Genomic DNA, 24,378 nt, shown 5'->3' with positions numbered 1-24,378 from the left:
GAGGGAGCTGGGAAAGGGGCTCAGCCTGGAGCAAAGGAGGCTCAGGGGGGACTTTCTGGCTCTGCACAACTCCCTGACAGGAGGGGGCAGCCAGGGGGGATCAGGCTCTGCTCCCAGGGAACAAGGGACTGGACAAGAGGAAACGGCCTCAAGCTGCACCAGGGGAGGGTCAGGTTGGACATCAGGAGGAATTTCTTCATGGAAAGGGTGGTCAGGCATTGGAAGGGGCTGCTCTGGGAGGTGATGGAGTCTCCATCCCTGGAGGTATCCAAGAAACAACTGGATGTGGCACTTAATGCTTTAGTTGACAAAGTGAGGATAGTTCAAAGGTTGTACTTGATGCTTTTGGGCATCTTTTCCAACATTAATGATCCTGTGGTTCTATTCTGTGATTCTAAAGGTGACTGAGGTCTTGCCTTGGAAGTCCCAGAGCAGAGTGTGTGTGTACTAGGGACTGGGGCGCACCTTGCTTTAACAAAAGAGGAATAAGTGTCCTAGGAATGCTTTTCCTACTTCACATGAAGGTGTGTTAAGTGATTCATTGTGGTCATTTTACTTGTTCACAAAAATGCACTTGCTTAGACAGACACCTTGTATCATCAATTAGGATGAATTATGAATTAAGTTGAATTGGCTGAAAACTACCCATTTTTGCAGACTGTACCATGTGCTTTTTCTTCCCCAAGAAAATGCTTTCATTCTTTTGCTCAAAAGCAAGCAAAAAAAATCCTCGTGATAAATTACTTGGTGTAGCAGATGTGGTCTGTAGTCACCAGGAAGGAAAATCAACCCTTTCTGAAAGGCTGAGGCCAAGCAGTTCAAGTCACCACTTCCCTCTGCTTTCAGTGCTGAACCAGGGAAGGGACACCAAGGGGAGCAGAGGGATGGAGCAGCTCTGCTGGGAGGAAAGGCTGAGGGAACTGGGATTGTTCAGCCTGGAGAAGAGAAGGCTTTGGGGTGACCTCACTGTGGCCTTGCAGTGCCTGAAGGGAGCCCATAGGAAAGATGGAGAGAGACTCTTGGCAAGGGCCTGGAGTGACAGGACAAGGGGCAATGGCTTCACACTGACAGAGAGGGTAGGGTTAGATGGGATATGAGGCAGAAATTGTTGCCTGTGAGGGTGGGGAGGCCCTGGCACAGGTTGCCCAGAGAAGCTGTGGCTGCCCCATCCCTGGAAGTGTCCAAGGCCAGGTTGGATGGGGCTCTGAGCAACCTGGGGTAGTGGGAGGTGTCCCTGTCATGGCAGGGGTTTGGAATCCCTTCCAACCCAAACCATTCTGTGTTTCTGTGCCCAGTTCACGTGTGTCCCCAGTTCTGCTGGAAGGAGGGAGTTGGTGTGCGTGCAGTGGGAGAAGGAGGTACTGTTTGCAAGCTGCTGAGAGAAGCTTAAGGACTGGGGGAGGTGGGGAGGAAATAGGGAGAGAGGGGAAAGGATGAAGAAGTGCTGAAGTTTTCTGTGTACCTGTTTACTCAAAATGTGTGGTGGGAATGAAACGTTTTTAAACAAACAACTTTGCAGCCAATAGAAACGAATCAGTGACTATAATTTTCATAGAAGTGCTTCATTTTCTATCTGGCTTGTCTCCAGGACTTAATCAAGGCTTTCTTGGAAATGTTGGGTTTGCAGTCAGTATGAATGCATCTCTGAGGCAATTTTTGGTTTGCTGCTTGCTTTCTGTGCAGCTGCAGGGATGTGTTTAAGTGAGTAGGATGCTGCTCTCTGTTCTGCTGATGGCACGTAGCTTTTCCATGCATAAGTTAGTGGGAACTGAATCCCAGGAGTAGTATTAGCTCCTCAGAGGTAATTGAGCTTTTGTGCAAGTCCCAGCTACTGGTTTTGAGAGTAACTTCTCTCCCAAAGTGGTGAATGAAGTTTTAGGTGCTTACCAGGAAAGGTGAAAGTTGTCCTGGTACACAGGATAGATTTGCAGTGAGTTATGTGAAAGGTGAAACTCAATATTGATGAAGGTTCTTCCATAGAGAAGTAAGGTTTTCCACTGGAAGGACCTAATGCACTGCCCTTTCACATTTTAATGTGCTTTGGAATAAAAATGATTCATCAGGCTTTCTTGCTGCCAGTCAGGTGATAATCCCAGTTAGATAATGCTGAGTGGCATTGTTCTGGTGCAGACAGAAGACAGGGCAGCACTTCACTCTCCATTCCCTGGTGCATGGAGCTGCCATCTCTGCTGGTGATCAGTAATGCTGCAGAAATAGCTGTGCCATTGGTTATAGCTGCACCTTGCAGATAGTGAGTATTTGCCCAACAGGAACTGATTGTGTGCGCATTTCCAGGTAGATTTGAGGAAATGCATGGTTTAAACTCATACCATCTGCTAATTCAGGTATCTGAGAGAAGCATTTAAAGCATACTTTGGTGTGGACTTACAAGTAAAAAGAACTTTCTCCACCCCCCCAAAAAACCCAAACCAAAACAAAAACACCCAAAAAACCAACCAAACCCCAAACCTGGCACATTCTGTAATCCTGGATTGTTATAATATCTTTCTTTGTTTTCACTGGGTTTGCCTCCTCAATTGATAGAACACTGCTTCTTCCAGAATATCCCCTTACTGAAGAAAACATTTTTAGCTGACCCCAAACAGTTCAGCCAAAGGAATGTTAATAAAAGGAGTTATTAATAATTCCTGCACTGAGTAGACTTTAACTTCGACAGGAATACTGTTTCAAGACACAGCAGCTCAGCAGCTCAGCCTAAGGACAAGAAGACATGTTTATTTTGTAGCTGATTCCACGGTTGGAGTTCAGTTACATCCAGATGCTTTGAGGAAAAATAATCAAGTAATAGGGGATGGAGGCAGTCAGGGGGAAGTCTGATTTTATTTCAGACTCCAGACCATCTGCTTTCAAAAAAGGCATTGCTCTTAGATGGAAGATACCTTTTCTTAATTATTTAACTTTCTAGGTACTTTTTTTGTTTGTATGTTGCTCTACTCTAATGTGTTCTTATCAGCATGTAAAGTTCCTTTTTTTCCTGAAGGCTGCTGGATGCTTGTGTCAGACATTTTTGTTCTTGTGGAGGATAAAATAGTCACTTTTGGGGAAGTTCAAACTGATGCAGATTATTTAGATGGCATTGAAGTCCTCAGACTAGCAGTGGAATGTTGCTGAGGATATGTCTGGATCTAACATTCCCTCCTTCAGAAGACAGGGTAGATGCCAGACACTTGTCAGCCTTCTTTTCTTGAAAAGAATATCCTCATTCTCTTCCCACTCCTTTCCATGAGCAGGCAGGAAGGAGGAAGCAGGCAACCACAGGCTGGTCATGCTCACCTTGATCTGTGGAGAAAGTGATGGAGTAACTCACCCTGGAAGGTATTTCCAGGCACAGGAAGGTGATCAAGAGGAGACTGCATGGATTTACCAGAGGGATGTTGTGCTTGACCAACCCAGAAAACCTTCTGTGGGGAAATGACTGGGTTGGTAGATGAGGGGACAGCAGTGGACATTGTCTACCTGGACTTCAGTAAGGCTTTTGATACTGTCTCCCTCACAGCAGAGCAGATTGAGGGTGGGGTAAATCAGGAGACAGGGGACAGTCTGAAGGGGATGGTCAGTGGCACAAAGTCTAAATGGAGGCCTCTAACTGGGTCCAATCCTGTCCAACATCCTCATTAATTATCCGGATGATGGGGCAGAGTATTCCCCCAGCAGACAGAGAACTGGGAGCAGTGGCTGGTGTCCATGGGGGCTGTGCTGCCATCCAGGGGAGCCTGGGCAGGCTGGAGAAGTGGGTGGCAGGAACCTCCTGGAGTTCAGGAAGGAGGAGTGCAAAGTTCTGTGGACCTGGGGAGGAAGAGGCACCAGTATTTGCTGGGGACTGAGTGACTGGGAAGCAGCTTGGCAGGAAAGGTCCTGGCAGGCACCAGGATGGATGTGAGCCAAGTGTACTCCCATAGCAAAGAAAGTTAAAAGTATCCTGAGCTGTGTTAGGACGATCATTGTCAGCAAGTCAAGGGGCTGATCCTTCCCCTCTGTTAAGCACTGGTGAGACCACACCCGGAGTATTGTCTTCCCTTCTGGGTGCCCAGTCAAGAAAGACATGGATGTGCTGGAGAGAGTCTGATGAAGGGACTGGAGCATCTCTGCTGTGAGGAAAAGCTGAGAGTGCTGTAACTCTTGAGAGATCTTACCAGAATTATCTGATGTGGGGAGGTAAATAAGATGGAGCCAGGCTTTTTTCCATGGTGCTCAGCCACAGGACCAAAGGCAATGGACACAAACTAGAACAGAAACTGGTTTTTTGGTTGGGTTTTTGCTTGTTTAGGGGTTTTTTTTAAAGTATGAGAGTGACTGAGCACTGCCACAGGCTGCCCAGGGAGGTTTTGGAGTTTTCATCCTTGGAGATATTCCAAGGCTGACTGGTCATGTTCCTGGGCAGGCAGCTGTGGCTGGCCCTACTTGAGCAGGGGTGACCTCCAGAGGTCCTTGATAACTTCAGCCTTTCTGTGATCAGTAGTGAAAATAACCTCTGGGTTTCTTCTCAATGCATTGACACAAGGGCTAATCTGGGAAAAGCTTCTGCTGAGGGTGATTGTATTTAACTCTTGAATGTCTTCCTAATTTTTCCATATGGTTCTGCAGAAAATAAGCCTGAAGGGACTGTTGTAGCACTCGCTCTGCCATTGTCACTGATGAAAGATAACATTCAGGAATATACTGGAAATAATGACAGGAATCACCATTTTATAAATAACAACATGACCTACATCCCTGTATTAGACATCTCTTTAAACCTCTTTTCTTCCCTTTAAGAAAAGACTGCTTTATAAAATGCTTTTTATATTATTTCGTACCTCTCAAGAGGCTGTTTTCCAAATCGTACCATTAGGACATTTTGGTTGACACTTGTGCCACTTTTTGCACTTAAATTCATCAGTTTTAGTTGTAGACTCCCATTTTAATTCTCCATCCTGTGTCTGCCCTGTGAGAATCCCAAATGCCTGGAGATGGTTGTTACCCTTCCTCACTTGAGAGTCTGCCTGTGTAATGCTGCAAGATGTAGATAGAGGTGGGTAGGGTTTAGTATCTCTCTGGTGTTTCCGATTTTTGGAATTGGTAAGGTTGTTATACTCTCCTACACAACCTGGCTGAAGACTCATTTGGTGGCTGCATCATCAAACTGGTTGCTCTGTGTATTTCCCTTTTTGGCTTTTAGTGCTGTTCTCCAGCAGCACCATTATCCACTTCTCCTTCCTGCTGCATATCCACCTTTTTAGGCCTTTAAATCGATCAAAATCCAGCTCATTAAAACAATTTGTGAAAGCATTTGGTGACATTCACTTCATTCTGTCTTCTTGAAGTCTGCCAAAAAAAAAAAAAAAGGAAAATTCAGAGTTAGAGAAGCAGTCAGAGAGTCAGAGCTGCAATGTGGGTAGGAAGTTATATGTACATGTGTGTTATATTTGTATTCATGTGGCTAATGAACAATACCTGAGGATCTGAGTTGGCCAGGGCAGCAGTCATGTTGATTCTGTTGTTGGGAGAACAAATGACAGAGAAAGCATTAATCTTGCTTATATTTCTCTCAAAGAGTCTCTGAAGTCATTTTTGTATCCCTTCACTGTACTACTTGAGTTTTGGGGGTTTCATTTTTGTGTGTCCTGTGAATGCCATCTGTGCATTATTGTGAATGATAATGGGGCCCAGGCTACAAATTAGTTCTAAACTATTAGATCAATTAGTATTACTTAATAATAGAACCATAGAATCACGGAATTGCCTGGTTTGGAAGGGACCTTAAAGATATCTCATTCTAACCCCCTGCCATGAGCAGGGACACCTCCCACTGGACCAGGTTGCTCAGAGCAAGGTATGATCTCCTTCCTAGCCTATGAGCACTGCATTTGGCTCCCTCTGGTTTTTTACAGTCAGTTGAGAGGAAAAGGAATTGCTGGGCGTGATTCACTGACAGCCTTAAATGTTGACCTGACAGTAAGGGGATCGTGCTGCAGAAATACCAGTTTGACCCCAGTGACTGTAATGGGAGTTCAGATCGCTGGCTGAGTTGTTCAGTGAGTCCATAAAACACTGGAGACAACCAAGGTAACTCCAAGCCCTAGGCTCTAAAATCTGTGAGAGATTGGGCACAGGTCTGATGGAGATTTTCAGCTGCCTGAGGAATGCCAGTGCCTTTGAGCAGGCCCAGGTGACCTATCAAGTACCTGGGAAGCTCTAGAGCACAATATTTGAAACACCTGCAGAAGAGCCTGTGATTCAATTGATGTAGGGGTATTTCAGAATCATCTTTCAGGTTTTAAGTATATTTTTATTTTTTTTTAGGTCTCTGTATAAATATCAGAGTTCTGTTTGGCTCGTTCTTGATGGTTCATTGCTAACTTAAATAGATCTATGAGTGCATTGCTACATGGAGTTTTTTAGGGATAGATCCACCAAGTGAAAGGCACTGAAGTGCTCAGTTACTCTTTCAGCTGGGGCCACAGAAGGACCTGGGATGGAGTGGGTGGTGAGATGGAGAGGGTGACATCGTTTTCTCTGTTCTCTAATTCCCTTCTCGTGAATTGTGTTAATGTTGGATCTCACATTTTGCATGAGTCAGGAGTGCTGTAGTGGTAAACATAAGTTTCTAGTCAAGCACAAGTGCAACAAGAGAGAGGATGAAAAGAAAATGTGGAAAAAAGCACTGTAGGCTCAAGTGGGGATGGTAGAAGGGGGGAGTGTGATGGTTCTGTTCTCTGGCCTTCCAGAGATCTCCATGGAAATGAGTCTACCAAGATAAAAAATAAGAAGGCTGAGCTACATGCTTTATCAAAAATACACCAGATTGAGGTGGAAGAGAGCAGTTCTTAAAAAAAAAGAAAGAATATTTTTGTCAAAGATAGGGAGGTGGGAGGAAAGTCCAGTAATGCTTTGCAACTTAGTAGTAACAAGCACCCACAGGAGCAAAATATATCTGTGTGCCACTGTGGCTGAGGAGGAATGAATGTGTGAGTGATTGTATGTAATGGAGGGGTTGTATCTTTGAGCAGTTGGACAGAAGGGGTTGTTCTGCTGCCTATGAATGAGCAATTTGGCTTTCTAACCCTCTTTTTTTTTTTTTTTCCTCTTGCCCTTTGGAGCACTGGTAACCACTGAGTTCCGCTGGTGGCTTCCGTGTGTGAGGTGGCCTCACACAGATGAAGGCATTAGAATAATTGCTTGCACTAATCTCGTAACAAAGGATTGGGAGGGCATTAAAAAAATGTGTTTGGGGAAGTGTAGGCCACATGCACCATCACAGCCACGAAGGTTAATCTGAAGTTCTTGTTGTACAAGAGCAGGATGTGATTGGGCAACCAGAGGAACACCCCTGTGTGAGACAAACAAAACCTGCTGGGTTTTCTGGTGATGTAAAATGAGTTCCCAGCAAACAGATTTATGTGCAGTCAGCCCTTATCTACTAAAGCATGCACAACACATGGATGCAGGCACCCACTTCCCACTTTTCAGTACCCCTGCAGAAAATCAATATTTCTTTTAACATTCGTAGAATCACAAAATGGCCTGGGTCAGAAGGGACCTTAAAGACCATCCAGTTCCAGCCTCCTGCCATGGGATGGAGCAGGGAAGCCACAACTTCTCTGGGAAACCTGTGCCAGGGCCTCAGAACCCTCACAGGCAACAATTTCTTCCCAATGTCCAATCTAAACCTGCTCTCTGTCAGTGTGAAGCCATTGCCCCTTGCCCTGTCACTCCAGGCCCTTGCCAAGAGTCTCTCTCCATCTTTTCCTGTGGGCTCCCTTCAGGCACTGCAAGGCCACACTGAGGTCACCCCAAAGCCTTCCCTTCTCCAGGATGAACAATCCCAGTTCCCTCAGCCTTTCCTCCCAGCAGAGCTGCTCCATCCCTCTGCTCCCCTTGGTGTTCCTGCTCCAGCAGCTCCCTGTCCTTCCTGTGCTGGGATCCCAGGGCTGGATGCAGCTCTGCAGGGGGATCTCAGCAGACCAGGCTCTGTGGCTCATGTGCTTCCCACATACTTGCATCGGTGGGAGCTTTCTCCCTGGTGGACTGTTCAGTGGCTTCCTTCTTTATGGCATCAGTGAAAATAAACTTAACCTTTATCCTCTAAGCTCACACGGCTCAAGGTGTATCAATAAGTGCTGTGAAGCTGCTTGGGGGGTTTGTTTTGTTTTATTTTTTCTCTCTGCCTTAAGAAAAAGAGGGTGCTGTGTTATGGAACAAATAAAAGGGGCTTTTTTACCTAGCTGGGAGTGCTGCTGTCCCCCACTGATGCAGAGGTAGGAAACAAGTGTGGAAGGAGAGGTACTGATGATTGGTTGGAAGTTGGAATGTCTTATCTCAGAAAGAGCCCAAGGCTCTCTGTTAAGTTGTCCTCACCTCTGCATCACTCTGAAGTCTTAAGAATCTTAATGCTCATATTTTAAGTCCAGGAGTGTTTTTTACAGACATTTACACTTGCTTTTGCCAGAAGATGTAAACAGCACGGTCTTGAAGTCCACTGTGCTGACAGAGAGCCCAGCCGAGCAGATACTGATCCGAAGGGAAGCCTTTGGATGCTGCTGCACAGCAATATAGGAATATCAGTTCCCCTCATGTCTCTTCCATGGTGGGAGAAATGCATGTGGAATATTCCTTCTTGCTGTCTTTGCAACAGATGGAAAGCACACAAAGAGAAAAGCATGATTTTTAGATCTATATTGGGGGTGGGAAAGTAATAACTTGGAGGACAAGCCACAGTCATTGTCACTCCAGGAGTTTTCTGTTATTAATTGTCAGCTTCTGTCCCTTATTTTTCCCTAATAAAGACTCCAGAAGGCTTTTCCACTTAGTGAACAACCTGTTCTACACCACAGGGAGTAAGGAAGATGAATTCATCTCTATCTCAAATTTGAACAGCCTCTGCAAAAATGATCTTCCACAAACTCCAATTAAGTGGAATGCTGGGTTGACTGAAGTTATCCCGAGACTGGAAGTCTGTGTGTGCATTTTCTTTCAATTTTAAAGCTGTGAGGTTCACGCCCAAAAGCACAGAATCTTAAAAGCAACATTTAAAAAGTTTGAAGCACTGTTTGAGACACGGTGTTTGTTCAGGCTTCTCTTGCTCTTGCCATCTAGGCTGTATATTTTGACCCTGCTTGAGCATGGAGGTGGGACCAGATGACCCACTGCGATCCCTTCCAAATTTACCGATTCTGTGATATTTGTCCGTGCTGGTGACATGACTTCTATTTCTTCATAGTTTTTTGATGGGTAACCTTAAGAAAATATGCTGCTAATGGTCATACCGCTCATTTATCTCAGTCTTTAAAGAGAAATTTCCTTCTTTACTACTTTTTCTGTCTGTCCATTCACATCCCCTGTGATGCCTACTTGGCCTGTGCACCTTTCGAGGAAGCTGTGGTCCTGGGGCAAATTCAGCTGCGCCAATAATCCATTAATATTGCTGGTCCTTAAGCCTGTCTTAGTCTTGCTGTGGCCTGTAGTGCTGTGTCTTCATGAACAGAGGGGTTTTTATCCTTGAAAAACACCAGCTGTGTTTCCTGGTGTATCAAATTAGCAATAATTTACTTAGGGAAAACATCGTGAGTTACAAAGCGGGATTGTGTCTAATTGCGCTGGCCTTCTTCCATCTGGGATTTCACCAGCCTTTTGCCTGTGATCCTTGTTGGATCAAAGCTTCCCTCTGAAGTGGGAAGGACTGGAAAATGGCAAGAGGGAGGAGGATTCCGTTCAATTCTCAATATCCTGAACTAAAGCACCCTGGTGGTGTCACTCTGGTATCCTGAACCTGAAAATCACGGGAGTCCCGTCAACTTAAAGGGCAGCATCAAATTCCAGATCTCTGGAAGGCCCGGCCAGGCACCCAGGTACTGTCCCAGGGCTTAGGGTAGGCATCCTCATATGTTAAATTTGCCTAGAGAGTGGTGAATGTCCTTCCACTGGTCTGTTTTGCACCGTGAATATAACTGATTTTAGCCGTGCTTAGAAAGCAGCTATTGGCTGCACTTTAGATCCTATTTATGCTCTAAATACCACGGATAAGTGCTTGCCATTAACAGGAAAAATATACTCTGTTTTCTCTGAGCGTTTAGAAGTGTGTAGGTGCTCCACCTGCACCCCCTCCACTCCCATTTTTGAGTCCCTCAGCATTTGAACACTGAACTTTTGGGAGTTGTGCTATAATTCATGTCTCCTTCTTCCTTACAGGCTATGGGCTCCTACATTTCCAATCCACAACAGTGGAGTCTTTCTTAAGAAAATCCAGAACCATTGCTAAACGTAGAGGTAGGAATGCGCAGGAGTCTAATTCTAGTCCAGCCAATAATATTGCTGTAAACAAAATGTATCTAGTAATTATCAGGATATTCTTATCATAAGCTTTAGAGATCTCCTGAATTAGCTATTTAAAAAGAAAAAAAAACCAACCCAAAACCAAACCCAAACAAACAAACCACACACAAAAAAACCCATGAAAAAACCCACAAAAACCCCAAAAAACAAACAAAAAAAACCCCAAAACAAAACACTGTGGTCCCTTCTAACCCGGCCCATTCTGCAATTCTTTGAGCTGTTTTTATTTCCAATTCATCATAAAGGTCAGGATTTTGGGAGGAGGGTGGGTGAGTTAAGGTGAGTTGGGCTTGCCTGCCTGCCCCCCGTGGCACCTGCAAGCACTGAGCCAGCTGACACTGTTTCAGTGCAGAATGCAGAGACAAAAATCAGAGGATGAGCAAGCCCTGGCCTGTGCCCTTTGCATGTAATCCACCTGTCCAACAGCACTGACATCATCTCCTGGAGAAGGAACCGAGAGGACCTTTGGTGTAGAAACCTCCAAGAGTTCAGTATAGTTTGTTGGACGGGGTCTCCTGCCCTTTGATGGGAGCTAAGATCAAGGTCTTTGACATATTTAATACCTTTTACATACATAGCAAAAATTACATTTGGAGAGAGTCAGTTTTTGAAATGTGAGCATTGACTTTTTCAGTGCTCAGTTCCATTTCAGTTCCTACACAGACCCTGTCGTCTTTCCCACATTCTCTGGCAAGATGAGGGAGCTCAGTGCCTGGCAGTGAGTGTTTTATTGTCTCCAGAGAAGGTGGGCTGAGGGAATGCTGGGGAGTGATTGGGAGATGCCATGAAACACAAAGGGATGTGCAAGTACTGCAGAGCTACGTGCGTGGTGGTGGGGCAGGAATTTTTGAGAGATCCCATGAAAAATGCTGCACTAATGCAGAATGGGAATGCTGGAAGAGACAGTGAAGTGAAGAAAGTCAGTTTTCCTACAGATTGCAGACAGTGGAGATGGGTTCTAAGGTCTTGTGGGACAGAAACCCATATTTTTAAAATGAACTGAGCATGGCTTGTTCTAAAAACAATCAAGATTCATGCTACAGGTTCCAGCAGAATGGAAGAATTTCAAAGCAAATGAGTTAAGCTGGGAAGAAGAAAAGTAGGATGAGAAGGTGTAACAAACATTTTTCAGGGCTGCATGACAAATGTCTGCATCATCTGTCTTCAAATTTTTTGCTTCAAATTCTGTCATTTCTGTGTTGTCTCCTGAATACCAGCATTAGGAAAAAGAGAGTTACGGTGTAAGTGCTTGGGGTGGGTGGGTAATACTGTATTGAAAAGTTCCACAGGGAAATTTTGTCTTTATTGTTTGCATTACCATATTACCTAAAGGCCTTTGGGAATCAAAATATTATTTTTTAGGCCCTATGTGGCAGAAGTTTCTCCACTATAAGCAATAACTATAAAGAAAAAGTGCAGTGATAGGGAAGATAAGAACTGGAAGCAATACTAGGAAAATCTGTTATGCATATTAATATTGCATAGAAATCCTGGTAGGAGACGAAATTGGATTTTAGAGTATTTACTTCAGAAATAAAAAATGCTGTGCTGAATCTGTGGAGATAGCTTTAGAGAATTTAGCTTTCTGAGCTCTCATTCTTCTTTAATGCAAGAAATACGCTATTGGTGCAGTTCCTGGGCCATGTAGACTAGGGACTGCTGATGGCATCCTAGAGAAACTTCCTCATGTCACTGGAGGAAACTGGAATTGTGGGATATGCTGGTAAACAGGTAAAGAAAAAAACCAGGCTGGGAAAAGGTTAGTGACTTACCACAGAACCACTGGCATCTATATAGGTCACATTCCAATAGGGTACCTGGGCCACTGGTAAAGATTCCTGAAGGGAATGGATTGCAGGTACTACAATCTTTAATTTCAGCACAGCCGTGATCTCTGTGGAAAACCTGCCTTCATAATACATGAGAGTTGTATTTAAACAGCCAGAGTGAGATGCTGTTCCATCATGAAGTTCAACCTTCTCCCTTCCCAGAATTCAGAGGATGCTGGATTTCTGAAGGGCAGAGCAAGAGGGGCTCCTGAAGGGAATGTGTAGCTCCAGAAGTTGTGGTGGTCTGGCTCGTGCCATGCACTGTGGTACTTGCAGGCAGCACTGGGTGTGCAGCTCCTGGAATGTGCTTTTTCACCTACAAGCAGCTTTTTTTTCCCCTCAAAAAAAGTCCATTTCAGCCATGTCTGAAATGAAGCTCTGACATCTTGGTCACAGCAAAGCATAGGCATTGTTCCATCACAACTGAGCCTGCCTGCTGCTGGATTTGAGTTAAAATTCAAGCAACCCAGAAATGACATTTATCCATTCTATAGATTACATGGTTGTGCATTTGTCCCTGGGAAGAGAAGGAATTGTCTTTCCTGATTATTTAGTTGAATACCCCAGTTCTTTGACTCCTTTCTTTAGCAACAGGGCAGGACCGTTCCCGTAAATTTAAGCAGTTGTCATGTAAAAATCATGAGGAAGTACAGGCAAGGCTTCGTGGCCTGCACTGAGTGGAATATGATCACTGTTTATTGTATTGACATTTTGGAAGAGGTTTTGTTGTCTAATGTGGTTGCTGATTGATGCTGGCATTAGTGTATCATTGCCTGTGAAGGTTTTCTGTTGCCACAAGATCTCAGAACAGAAAGTTATGGCAACAAATTTTAGAGAAGCAAAAGGGTTGGCCTCATGAAAAAAATACGAAATAAGGCTGGGGTGGTGGTTAGATGGTGATGAGAAAATCTTATGGACTCCAGTTTTCAGGAACTCCTGCACCTGTTTCTCTGGCCAAAAATGCACAATATAAAAGAGAATTGGGGAATTTAGTAAAACCTCTCTGTTTAAACCCTTTCTGGGCATTGCTTCCTTATCTGCTTCCTTCATGAAACCAAGGCTTTTACTTTATTAGGGATTATGCCTAGATAAAGCTGTATCTGTGGAAAGATATTTTTTCCTCTTTCTTGACTTCAAACCAGGAAACTCTCAACAGAGACTCAGGAATAGAGAGTCTGCTGCTAAACCCCTCCTGCTGTAGTGTGTTCATAGGAGAAACTTGTTGCCTTTCCCACTGGTGCTCAGGAGAGATGATTTGCCTTGTAACAAGGACTCTGAAAAAAAATTTAGAATGTGATATTACCTTTATTATAATTTTCTGTTTTGTTTGGTGTTTTTTTAATGCTACATTAGTGTGTCTATACTTATATCTATAGAATATATACAGTTCATTTTGTAGAAAAGAACACTGCCTAGGGTTGACCCAAAAGATCATCTGTTTTCTCCTTAAATATGGTCTTTCCAACTTGAAATGTTTTGTATTTAAGCACCTTAATTTGTTGAGAGTTGCTTCAGCAGTTGTCCCATGAGAGCATTTGGAAAAAAAATTTTTGAGGGGAAATTTGAGCTGCAAAAAAGTCAGTTTGAGGTTAGAAAACAAAGAGACATTTCACCCTACTTACCTTTCCAAAATGCTTTGTATTTGGTTTGCGTCAGTTTCTGTCCCCAGTAGCTGGTACCTTGTCCTTAGAGCATTCCCACATGTGGAACAGGCAGTAAGGTTGTACAGAAAGACAGCAAAAGTCTTTAAAAGGCTTAAAAAGACCTTTTTAAAAAGCTTTAATAAAAATATAGGATGGGCTGTAGTGATGGGGTGCAGGCTTGTTCAGCCACATCCACTGATCAGTGAGGGGTTACATTTGACTGGCTCTTCTTTGTACCCTTCTATGTCCTATTTTCTTCCTCCCCCCTTGTTTTGCCCTGACCCACTAAACGTTCCTTAAGTTCAGTCCCTCAGGCCCACCTCAAATATCCTCAGCTGTCTTATTCCTCTTGTTTCCTCCTTCTTATCAGTTACAAATTCCTCTCCAAAGCTGTGCCTGACAATCCTTGGTGGTCCCATCAATTAATGGCTAAAGACTTTTGCCCTTTCCCAGTGCCTCTCTCCCTCTCCTGTGCACGTGGCTTGTGCCCTCTGCATGTTCTTTTTTATAAATTTCTCCTTCATTTCATATTCCTGTGGGAGGGAAAGGCTCCTTGAGTGGATAATGAAGCAGAGGCCCCCACCTTCCATATACCCTTGGAGTGGTGCCTCCAGTCTTGTACTGGAGGCTCAACTCTGGATGTAGCACTTGAGTGCTACAAGAGCTGATCAAGGAGGCAGAACTTGTGTTTCTGCCATTTCCCCTTCATTGCAGTGATTAAACATGTGTTTAATATGGCACTCACAGCACTGCACAGCATGGGCAGTACTCCAGCGTGTTGTTTGCTTGGCTATCTCGAAACCTGTCATCATTCCTGGAACAGAATTCATTTCTGAAGCAATGCTCTGGGCAATGATTCTGATGCTGTTACCCTGAACACAACGGCCAAAGTCTAATTGTGGTAGGAACAAACTTTCAAAAGGAGAGTTCAACAGCACCAGGAACGCACCTGTTGTATACAATCTCTTTATTTCACCTGGATAGAGAGATTCAAGTCCTTATTACTTCCCTGTTTACACATTATTGTTTTCAGTAGAAAACGGCTGGAGATGGCCTAGCACGATCCTACTGAGAACAGTGGTGCAAAGATATTTTCTCATCAGCACAGAGGGACTGGCTCTGAATGGGAGAGCATTCCTGAGATTAGAGGTCTGACGGATGGTTGTCTTTCTCTTCCACACAGATAATAAACCTGAGGTAGAACCACCAGTGCAGATGCAGAGACTAAAATCTGCCCTTTGCCACCATGTGCCTCTTAGGGGCAGAAGGCAGCGTGTTCTCCCTGTGGAAGGAGAGACAGAACTGTGTTGCCAAGCTGTAACAGAAGAAGAGCTGTAATGAGCCTAAAAGAAGTTGGGAGAGTATTAACTTACACAAGTGACCAGAATCTGTAACTGATATGGAACAAACAGCATCTGTGTCCTCTCCTTGCTTCAGGCCCAGCAAATCTCTTCACTCTCATAGCAACAGCCACACTGAATAGACCTGCAGGAGCTTTCATCACTTCTACCAATATGTGACCCTTGTCCTGCTGCTCTTGTTAGCAAGGACTCTGTTTTCCATCACCTCTCTTCAGGCAGGTTGGACTGCCCCTCATTCTTTTGATGAACTTATCACACCCTTGGATGACAGGCCAGCTAGAGGGGCAGAAATATGGGAAGCCAAATATCATCCAGTGAGCAGAATAAACACATACAAGAGTCAGGAAACTGACTTTGACTTCTGAAAATGTCTCTATTTAGCAGGAAGGGGGAGGATCTGATATCCAGCTTTCAAAGCCACGTTGCAGAAGGGGGTCAGAAGGGGTCAGTCGTCTTCCCCTTCCAGGGAAGGCTTCTGGAGGTTGGGAAAGAAAACTAGATATGGTCTGCCTGTAGGTTCTCTTGTTGGTTTGGAAGGCTGTGGCTCCCTGTGCTTCTCCTGCACCAGAACTTCTCTGCCTTGCAGGAGCTGAGCTGGGAGTATAATTTGTTTTAAATAGTGTCTCCATTTCTCCTGCAGCCTCCCTTCAGGCACTGAAAGGCCACAGTTAGGTCACTATTAGGTTCTTTGGTCTTGCCCATTCCCTTTCAGGGTTACATCAGAGCTCTTTACCTTGGACTAAAAGCATCAGGAAGAATCAGGCTTTGTCATAGTCCAATCCACTGTTCCTGTATAATCTCTGTGTCTAATAATCGTTCCTGTTCTTATCCCAGTCTGTGGGAATAGGACTTTCCTGCTGCTGCCCTCGGTTTCCAGGTAAGGAACTCTTGTACAGAGTAAAGAAAAGATGCATTTTTGAAAGTCCAGAGGCTCTTTGAGTCTTTAAAGGCATCAATTCTATCCATGAGATTGGCCTTCAAAAGTGTTTCAAGTGTCCAAGAGCATCAAATCCAGTGAAAGACGAAATGGTTTAAATTTCAAACTGGCCAAGTGCTATATGAAGATTCCAAAGTCTTTCAGGTGTTTCAAGCCTGTGATAACTGCTTAGAGATTGCTTGGAGCTAATTGATTGAGAGTTAGGTGCCTTTGAGAATCTGAAAGCACCTTGACCTTATTTAAAACCATATATCCTGAGCTGACACTTGTATGTAAAGCCATTCGGGTCTTCACTGGATGAAATTCAAACACAAAATAACAAAGCAAGGTGCAACATGTCTTAGTAAAAGTAAGGATGCCTTCAAAGACGGTTTATTTTGTGTTCGTTTTCCTATAAATGATAAGAAATATTAATTAATGTTTTGCTAGTTCAGCTACTATATTTTTTTTTCTTGGTGTATTACTGTCCAATCAGAAGTTTTTTGAAGAAGCAACAGTTCACTTGGGAAAAATCTGTTCCATTTTCAAGAGGAGTGAGACTAAGAATTGCTCTGCTTTTGAAACCTTCCCCTTTTGTTAGTGAAAGGTGTATTTATACTCTAAATCTTTCTTAAATTATTTGATGCTTACCTATAGGGTTTCTTATACTGGCATAGCTATATCTTGCAGCACATTTGGGAGTAGTAATTAAAAAAATGAATTTTAATCAAAAGGAGAGAGTCAAATCTGCATAGTCTGACTTTTATTAGCATAGTACTCTGTATCTGGCATCACCTTTTCAGTGATAAGTCTTTATGCCTTTGTCTCACTGTGTAGACAGCTTGCCATGTGATTTTTGTCTTGCTATAGAGAATCAGAACCTGCTGGTGCTTCATTTGTACCCCGAGAGCTCTGGAAATTTTTTCCACCCTTCTAGCTCAAGGTTGCTCCAAGTGCATTGCTGATTGTATTCTGTTCTGTTCAAAGAAATCAAAAGGAAAACTTTGCAAAGAAGATTTCTTGGTGGGTCTCATCAAAAGTTTGTGCCCTGTTGTGCTCTGAGTGGGTAGATTCAAGTTTTTTCCTTTATAAACTGAACTGAATCACACCTGACTGAGGTTATTCCACAAAGCTGAACCACAGTGTTGCTTGTATGGAATATTGACTCAAGCAAGTGAAATGCTCTTATGGAGCTCTGGAAGGTGATCATCCCCAAACCTGAAGGGTTCCAACTTAATTTGAAATTGCTGAGTAGGATTTGTGTGATGCCTTCCCTTCCTGGGCATGAGGAGGAGACAAAGCAGCTGTACTTGCACAATAGTTCTGCAAGGAGGTTAATCTTTCTGATTTATACATTCCAAGACTACAGAAAGACTGGTTTGGATTGACTTCCACAGTACCAGTAAACAAGGCTGTCTCTTCTGATTTCAACTTACTTTGAACAATGTTTTCCTTATCAAAACTAGATACCATCAGATAGAGTCTCTGGGGTGAAGAAGGGAAACAGATTTGCGAGGCATCATCATCATCTACTGTGCTTTGTCACGCCAGGAGGGAAGTAGGAAGAGGGGGTGATAAGAAATTTATGTCTTGTATTTTATTACTCATCCAAAGTCTTCAATTATTAGCGCTGTGCAAATGAAGTTGTCTTGGATTGTCTGACAGATCTTACGATAAGCTCCTTAACAAGACAATAAAACTGGGAAGATGTCAATTGGGTAATTAGCTGATAATCAATATCCAGCAGCTGTGATGAGATGGCAGGCAGATATCAGGCTCTGCTCAAGGCTTTGGGTGCTTTGTTGGTTCAAGTTTCAGGGAAGATGCTGCCAAAACATTAATAATTGCATTGTGTGACAAGAGTTGGGATAAAGGAATAGCAGCCTAATAGTGACATTAATCTAAACTGAGTATGTAGAAATCTTTTCTCCTACACAAATCATTATCAAGTGGTTGATCCTGGCAATTTGAGTTTTCTCTTGACATGGGCATTAGGCAGGGAAGATATGAAATGCCCTGGGTAGAACCTTAAATTCCTAAATCTCCACGGAGCCAGGGATATCAGCCCATGTTACTTTAACTATTTAATTATAACTTAATGGATGCAAAGCTGATTGGACCACTCCTTTACTGTCTCAGAGACTACTGGAGCAGGATTTACTTCATTTATCTGTAGACATTGACAGCAAAGACTTAGACATAATTCTGAGCAACGTATCTCAACTGCAATGATATCCAGAAACAAGGAGCAGGAGTTGTCTGGTGTAAGGAGCTGTTCACATTCTGATGGAGATGAGGTGCATCCTGGCAGTCTCTGGTTCTGTTCATTATCCCTGGAAGTCTCGATGGCCACATCAACTGCCTGAAGTTCAGAGATATGAACCTTGCTGTGACTGACTGCACCACAGATATCAATGAGAGTAAGAGCTGGCTTGGAGGGAGTCTGTCTGTGTGGCAGATCCAATGGCACAGTTATGTTTTGCTTAACAATACACAGCTGGAACTTTGCTTAGTGAAATTCATCTAATTCCAAATGTAACTTGGAGATAGACAAGGGAGAGCAAAATTTGGCCATGGAATCATAGAATGGACCTTACAGATCATCCAGTTCCACCGCCCCTGCTGTGGGCAGGGACACCTTCCACTATCCCAGGTTGCTCAGAGCCCCATCCAACCTGGCCTTGGACACTTCCAGGCATGGGGCAGCCACAGCTTCTCTGGGCAACCTGTGCCAGGGCCTCAGCACCCTCACAGGAAACAATTTCTTCCTGGGATCCCATCTAAATCTCCTCTCTGTCAGCGTGAAGCCATTCCCCCTTGTCCTGTCACTCCAGGCCCGTGTAAAAAGTCCCTCTCCATCCTTCTTGTAGGTCATCTGTTAACTCTCATTACCAATCCATGAAGATCCCAATATGATTTCCCTATATGATTTTCCATTGTGCTCCACTGCCCTGCGTTGGTGAGAAACACACAGTATCGTGGACAGGACAGGATATTTCCTCTGAAAATTAAGGCTGAGCCCTTTTCTTGATTTAACCACCTAAGAATGAGTTGGGTTTTTTTGGGGTTTTTTTGTTTTTTGTTTTTTTTTTGTTTGTTTGTTTGTTTTGTTTTTTTTTTTTTTTTTTACAAAATTCCTGAATGCCACAAAATTCCCTTCCATCCTAGCCAGAAGTTCAGGGAGTTTCTGGACTTGTGTGAGGTAATGAAGCAGGCTGCAGGAGACAGGGTGGGCAGGCTGTGCTAGAAGCATTTCCTTCTCACGTAGCAGAGGGGGACATTAAAAAATGTCTCCTGCAAGTTTCTGCCCTTGCTAAAACCTCTCCTGAGGGCTGTGCTGTGCTGCAAAGCACCTCAGCAACTCCTCTTCTTCCCTACAGTTTGTGTCAAGCCTGGCTTGCACTGGCCTACTCAAACCAGGAAAGGGTGACCACTGCTTTCACAGAACCTCCCAGTGGATGAGAGAGCCTGGCTTGAGATTTAGATCAAATATAGGAAATAAGGGTTGGGGAAAATAAAGAAAAAGACAAAAAAATGGCAACCCATCAGAAGCAGTTGCCACAGCTTCTTGCATATTAAAGCAGGTTAGTGTTCCAGGGTTGTACTGCTGGGAGAGTTTGACAGGTTTACACTGAAAGACACCACTTAGAAGTGTTAACTTCTTTTACCTTAGCCTTATGGAGCCTTTTCACTGCAGAGTACAGAGCTGGCTACAGCCTTCATCATTCATTCTTAAAATGTGAGGTTAATGTGTAGCTACACTGGATATTAAGGGAAACAGATGGAGCTAGGAACACAGTGAATCACAGGGAATCTGTTCAAGAATTTTTCTCACTAAGAGGTTTTTTCCTCACTGAGCCTGCCTTAAGTAGCAGAGAAAGCTCGAATCATCATCAAAATGCCAGTTTCACTGCTCCCTGGTTGGGATTCGAAGCTTCCAGCTAAATGTTGGATTTGTCTCTTTGGGCTGGGACCCACCAAGGAGAACCAGCAAATTCTTTCTCATTGACTTTAAGCTGGATCCTTGTTCCTAGTCTCTCCTGAAGGTCTCAGCCTTTGATTCCCTGATGACCTGCAGTATTGTGCTTTGTAAACCTCTCATGCAGGCCTGCTTATGTCAGCCATAAGAAGACACTCCCAATTCCTAACAGAAGCCATACCTCATATCTAAATTTACTGTAATTCCAGACTAGCCATCAGCTTTCTGGCCAACTGCCCCAGGGCAGGGGATGGCTGTGTGGTTATATAAACAGGGTTGTTGGAAGCACCAGGGGAGGTCAACTGGCATGATTCCCACAGTCAGAAAGCCCAGACAGGATTTCCATTGCTCTTCAATCAGATAGGATGGAGGAAGAATGTCTCTGATGATCTCAGCTGGGAGCTGATAACCTTCCAGAGCTGGATAAATAATAAATGGCTCCAGTGATGGTTGTCTCTGAAATGTGCTAATAATTGTGGTAGAATATGCTGGATGGCATGGGTGCATGTCTGTGCCCTCCAGGTGATCTAGAGTTTGTCACTGATTTGTTAGGGAACAGAAAATGAGGGCCTGTTGTGAATCCAGTGGTTATTCCCTGGAGGAAATGATCGAGGGAAGCATCACCACCTCCTGATGTTTTCAAAACTGGATGGCTTTTGGGAGTAGAAGCTTTAGCTCAGTATCTCTCATTGTGTTTAATGAAGAAGCGAATGAGTGAAATTGGTCTGTGGAACGCAAGGGGATGACACCAAGAGATCAAATGGCTCCTCTGTGCTTACATCTTTCAGAAAATCTTTTGCCTGTATTTTCAGTTTAGAAATGTTTTGCTCCAAACTCTTATCAGCTTTCGAACTGGTGAAAAAAAGAAAAGTGATAATTTTATTTTTTTTTTCTGTCATTACCCATTCTGAGAAAAACGTTTTGGCTCGACTTGTTGTCAGCTGGTTTTCCAGTATTTTTTTTCTTTTTCTTTTGTTTTTTTCTCCCTGTGGCTCATATTGCAGTAATCTGTACCCTTGGAACAAGATGATCAGAGCTTAGTATCTGCCCTTACTGAACTAATCCTCTTGGCTGTGATGTGTGGCAAAGTGGCAGCTCTGAAAGTCTTTGGTATCCTCTGCCCTCACCCACTGGGTGGGATGTGGTGAGGAGCTGTGCTGTTTTGCATGGAGCAAGAGCAGAATATTCCCTGCTGTTCCCTCTGCAGGAGGGAAGGACTTTGCACCATTCAGCTGGAACACCCTGCTCCTCTTGGCTTAGCTCCACACAGGCTGGGGATGGGGGAGAGGGAATACGTCAGTCTTCCCATCCATCTTCAATTCCACCTACTTTGTCTTTGGAGTGCGAGGTACACTCAACCAGTTGTAGGCCAGGAGATAAAAATCTAAGGCCTTTCTTCTTCCTCTGTAGCAAGGAAAGGAAACCCAGGTTCTGTTAAGAGGGGACAGAAATCTGTGTTGGTGTCAAGGCTCCCATTTAGCTGACCCAGGTAGTTGGTTGCTCCAAAAGGCTCCATCTGGGCTGACACTTGGTGTCTCCTGTGGCAGGAAAAGGCAGAGTTAACACATTGGCAAAGTCAGAGCTGGAATCCTGTACCTGTTCTGCATAAGGCTATAGGTTTGTAGTGTCAGGGGTCAGGAACAGACTGGGGGAGGTGTAGGAAACCTCTTTCCCATCTTTGCAAGGGGCTGGAATCCTGTCTGTTTTCTGTGCTGAGGCGGTGGCACAGTGGAAAACTGCAGCTCCTGGGCTGGGCAGACAATCCCCTGTATGATCGTGCAGCAGGCTGTGTGTCTGTCTCTGCTTCTGTGGGGTCTTGGTTCTTGCACTCACAGAATCATAGAATCCACTAAGTTGAAAGGAGCCCACAAGGATCATCCAGTCCAGCTCCTGGCCCTGCACAGACACCCCAACAATCCCACCCTGTGCATCCCTGAGAGCATTGTCCAAACACTCCTGGAGCTCTGGCAACCTTGGGGCTGTGACCATTCCCTGGGGAGCCTGTTCAGTGCCCCAGCACCCTCTGGGGGGGGGAAGAACCTTCTCCTGATATCCAACCTAACCCCCCCCGACACAGCTCCAGCCGTTCCCTCAGGTCCTGTCCCTGGTCACACAGAGCAGAGATCAGGGCCTGCCCCTCCTCTTCCCCAGGTGAGGAAGCTGCAGAACTGCTGTGGGCTCTGACCTCATTCTCCTCCAGCCTAACAGGACCAAGTGCCCTCAGCTGCTCCTTGTGTGGCTTCCCCTCCAGGCCCTTCACCGTAGCTGTTGCCACCTTCTATAGCCTGACTGCATCCCTCAAAAGGAGCTGGTACTTACACAGGCCTGATGCTTTTTGTGGCACTGTTTGAGATCTGAAATGTGCCAAGTAAACAACAAAAAAGTAAAAAAAAAGCCTTGTCCTCTCCCTGTTCTTGCTCCTTGTAGAATAGGCTGTGGCGTCATCCAATGAGACAAAGAATGGGGTTTTTCTTCCCTTTTCTGTGTGGTAGGTTTTGGTGATGGTGTTTCTGGATCACTTGGTGCATCTCTGCCACCTTTGAGGCCTTTCTTTAGCATTCATGTCGCTCCTCAGCAACAGCTTCTGGGTGCTGGTAGGAAGCAGTGCAATACCAAACCTGTTGGTGGCCTGGACAGGTGGCCTAAGCCCTTTCTAGACCAGAGGTGGCAGGAACCCTGCTCCTCATTTACACTGCTGGAATTTCTGTGGCTTGAGTGGAGGCCCTCCTCCCCCACCTCCTCACCTGTGAAGTGATGGGAGAGCCAGGGTGAGCATTTCTCCCCTTCCCTTGCAAGTGAGTGTTGTGTGGCATGTGGCTTTGGGCCCCTGTGTCACCGTAGTAACAGCAAGGCATCATTTCCTGGCAACTGTCAGGGTTCCTAAGAGAAAAGCCGGCAGCTTTGGTAGATGTGACATCTTTGACATCCTCCACTCACATTGCATTGGGGTGGGTTTGATGGAGAGAAGATGGCCTGGTGGCGAATCTCATCTCCTTTGACCCAGCTGAATGCTGGTTTGCAGAAATAATTACAGGGTCTGTAAGGCAATGGAATAGCCTGTCTGGGAGATAGGGAACATGGATCCTGGTGTTTGCCATCTTTGGCCCTTTCAGTAACTACAAGTGACACTCCCTGCCCTCTGCTAGAAGATGAAATGAGTTCTGGGAGTAAAAATCACTCCCCAGGTACTGAGTGTTACCATTGGTCTTTGGTGCTCTAGTTCCCCAGTACAATTCAGAGGTGGCTTCACTGAGAAAGAAACTTTCCTCAAGCTGCCCCCTCTGCCAGGGCTTCATTCTGAAAAGAGCTTGCTTCCCAAACCCACCTGTCCACGGAGTGGAAGCTGTGGTTGGAGTGGGGCACGTGGGTGGGAAGGAGCAGCAGGTTCCCTGAGGTATTACTCCAGCTTAGCTCGGTGGAATTCAGCGCAGTTGTACCGAGGCAAAGCTAAAAGCAACACAGTGATGAATTGATAAATCCTATTTGCTCGCATCTGCCCACTCGGAGCCAGAGCTGGGGCCATCACTCCCTGCTGCTCCGTGCCAGAGCATGTGCAGAGGGAGTTGTTGTGCTCTCTGCAGTGCTCAGGAGACAGATGGTGGAGCCCACCCATTCTGAAGAGTGCCTACAGAGCGGAGGATTTCTGCAGTGCCGTGGTGCTGGCAGACGATGCAATGGCAATGTTCTTACATTTCACAGAACTGACTGGTCTCAGAAGTGATATTTTACCAGTGTTCTCTTCTGGCACTTTTTTTTGTTTCATAGCTGCCTGCACAGCTTTTGGCACAGCACTGGTGGAGAATGGGTACTGCTCTGGCTGGATCAGCTCTGCCATTTAGGGTGAGAGTTGGACTGTAGGGAAGAAAGCGAAATAATCTCAGCTGCTTGGGGTGCTTTTAGGAGAGAAGAACTAGCAAAGCGATGTTCTTATCCCTTCTAAAATTCCAGCAAAACCTCTGTCTTAGCACAGTGTGGGAGAGCTTCTCTTGGTTGTGAGTTGGGGCAGATCAGATTAATGGAGATGTCTTCTCTACCCTAAATGGAAAAAAAATTGTTTTAGCTGTACAAGTGGGACTTGTGACAAGGGAATGAAGTCCGATGCGATTTTGCAGAGGCCATCAGAAATCCTGGGGACATTCAGAAATGCTCAGTTTCCCACCAATTTCCTGCAGCTGACAGCACATTTGCATTGACCTTGGTGACAGCGCCAGCCTCGCAAATGAAAAGGACATGCATCACTAAGAGGAGAATTAAATTTGCAAGGAATGCCTTGTATTTCATTTGCTGTTACTGCCATTTTTATCTGTCCCAGCTAATC

General features: G+C 44.7%; 2 long non-coding RNA genes across 2 annotated transcripts in view; both read right to left on the bottom strand.

Annotated features, from left to right (window-relative positions):
• Nucleotides 1-1,422: 1,422 nt before the first annotated feature.
• On the bottom strand, nucleotides 1,423-18,718 carry LOC108448257. The gene is made up of 3 exons (XR_001864064.1): nucleotides 13,784-18,718; nucleotides 5,455-5,494; nucleotides 1,423-5,325 (listed from the first exon to the last, which is right to left on the bottom strand). It is a non-coding gene; the product is annotated as an uncharacterized LOC108448257 (long non-coding RNA).
• A 241-nt stretch (nucleotides 18,719-18,959) lies between these two features.
• Nucleotides 18,960-24,378, bottom strand: part of LOC108448256 — a 29,297-nt gene continuing 23,878 nt past the window's right edge. Inside the window, exon 4 of the long non-coding RNA XR_001864063.1 lies at nucleotides 18,960-21,598. This is a non-coding gene — a long non-coding RNA (uncharacterized LOC108448256). The remainder of the gene's footprint in view (nucleotides 21,599-24,378) is intronic.

The sequence above is a fragment of the Corvus brachyrhynchos genome, unplaced genomic scaffold (genome assembly GCF_000691975.1).
Source record: "Corvus brachyrhynchos isolate BGI_N302 unplaced genomic scaffold, ASM69197v1 scaffold317, whole genome shotgun sequence".
NCBI classification, from domain to species: Eukaryota; Metazoa; Chordata; class Aves; order Passeriformes; family Corvidae; genus Corvus; species Corvus brachyrhynchos.
The sequence above is the reverse complement of the archived record's forward strand: the minus strand, read 5'-3'. Positions and strand labels throughout refer to the sequence as shown.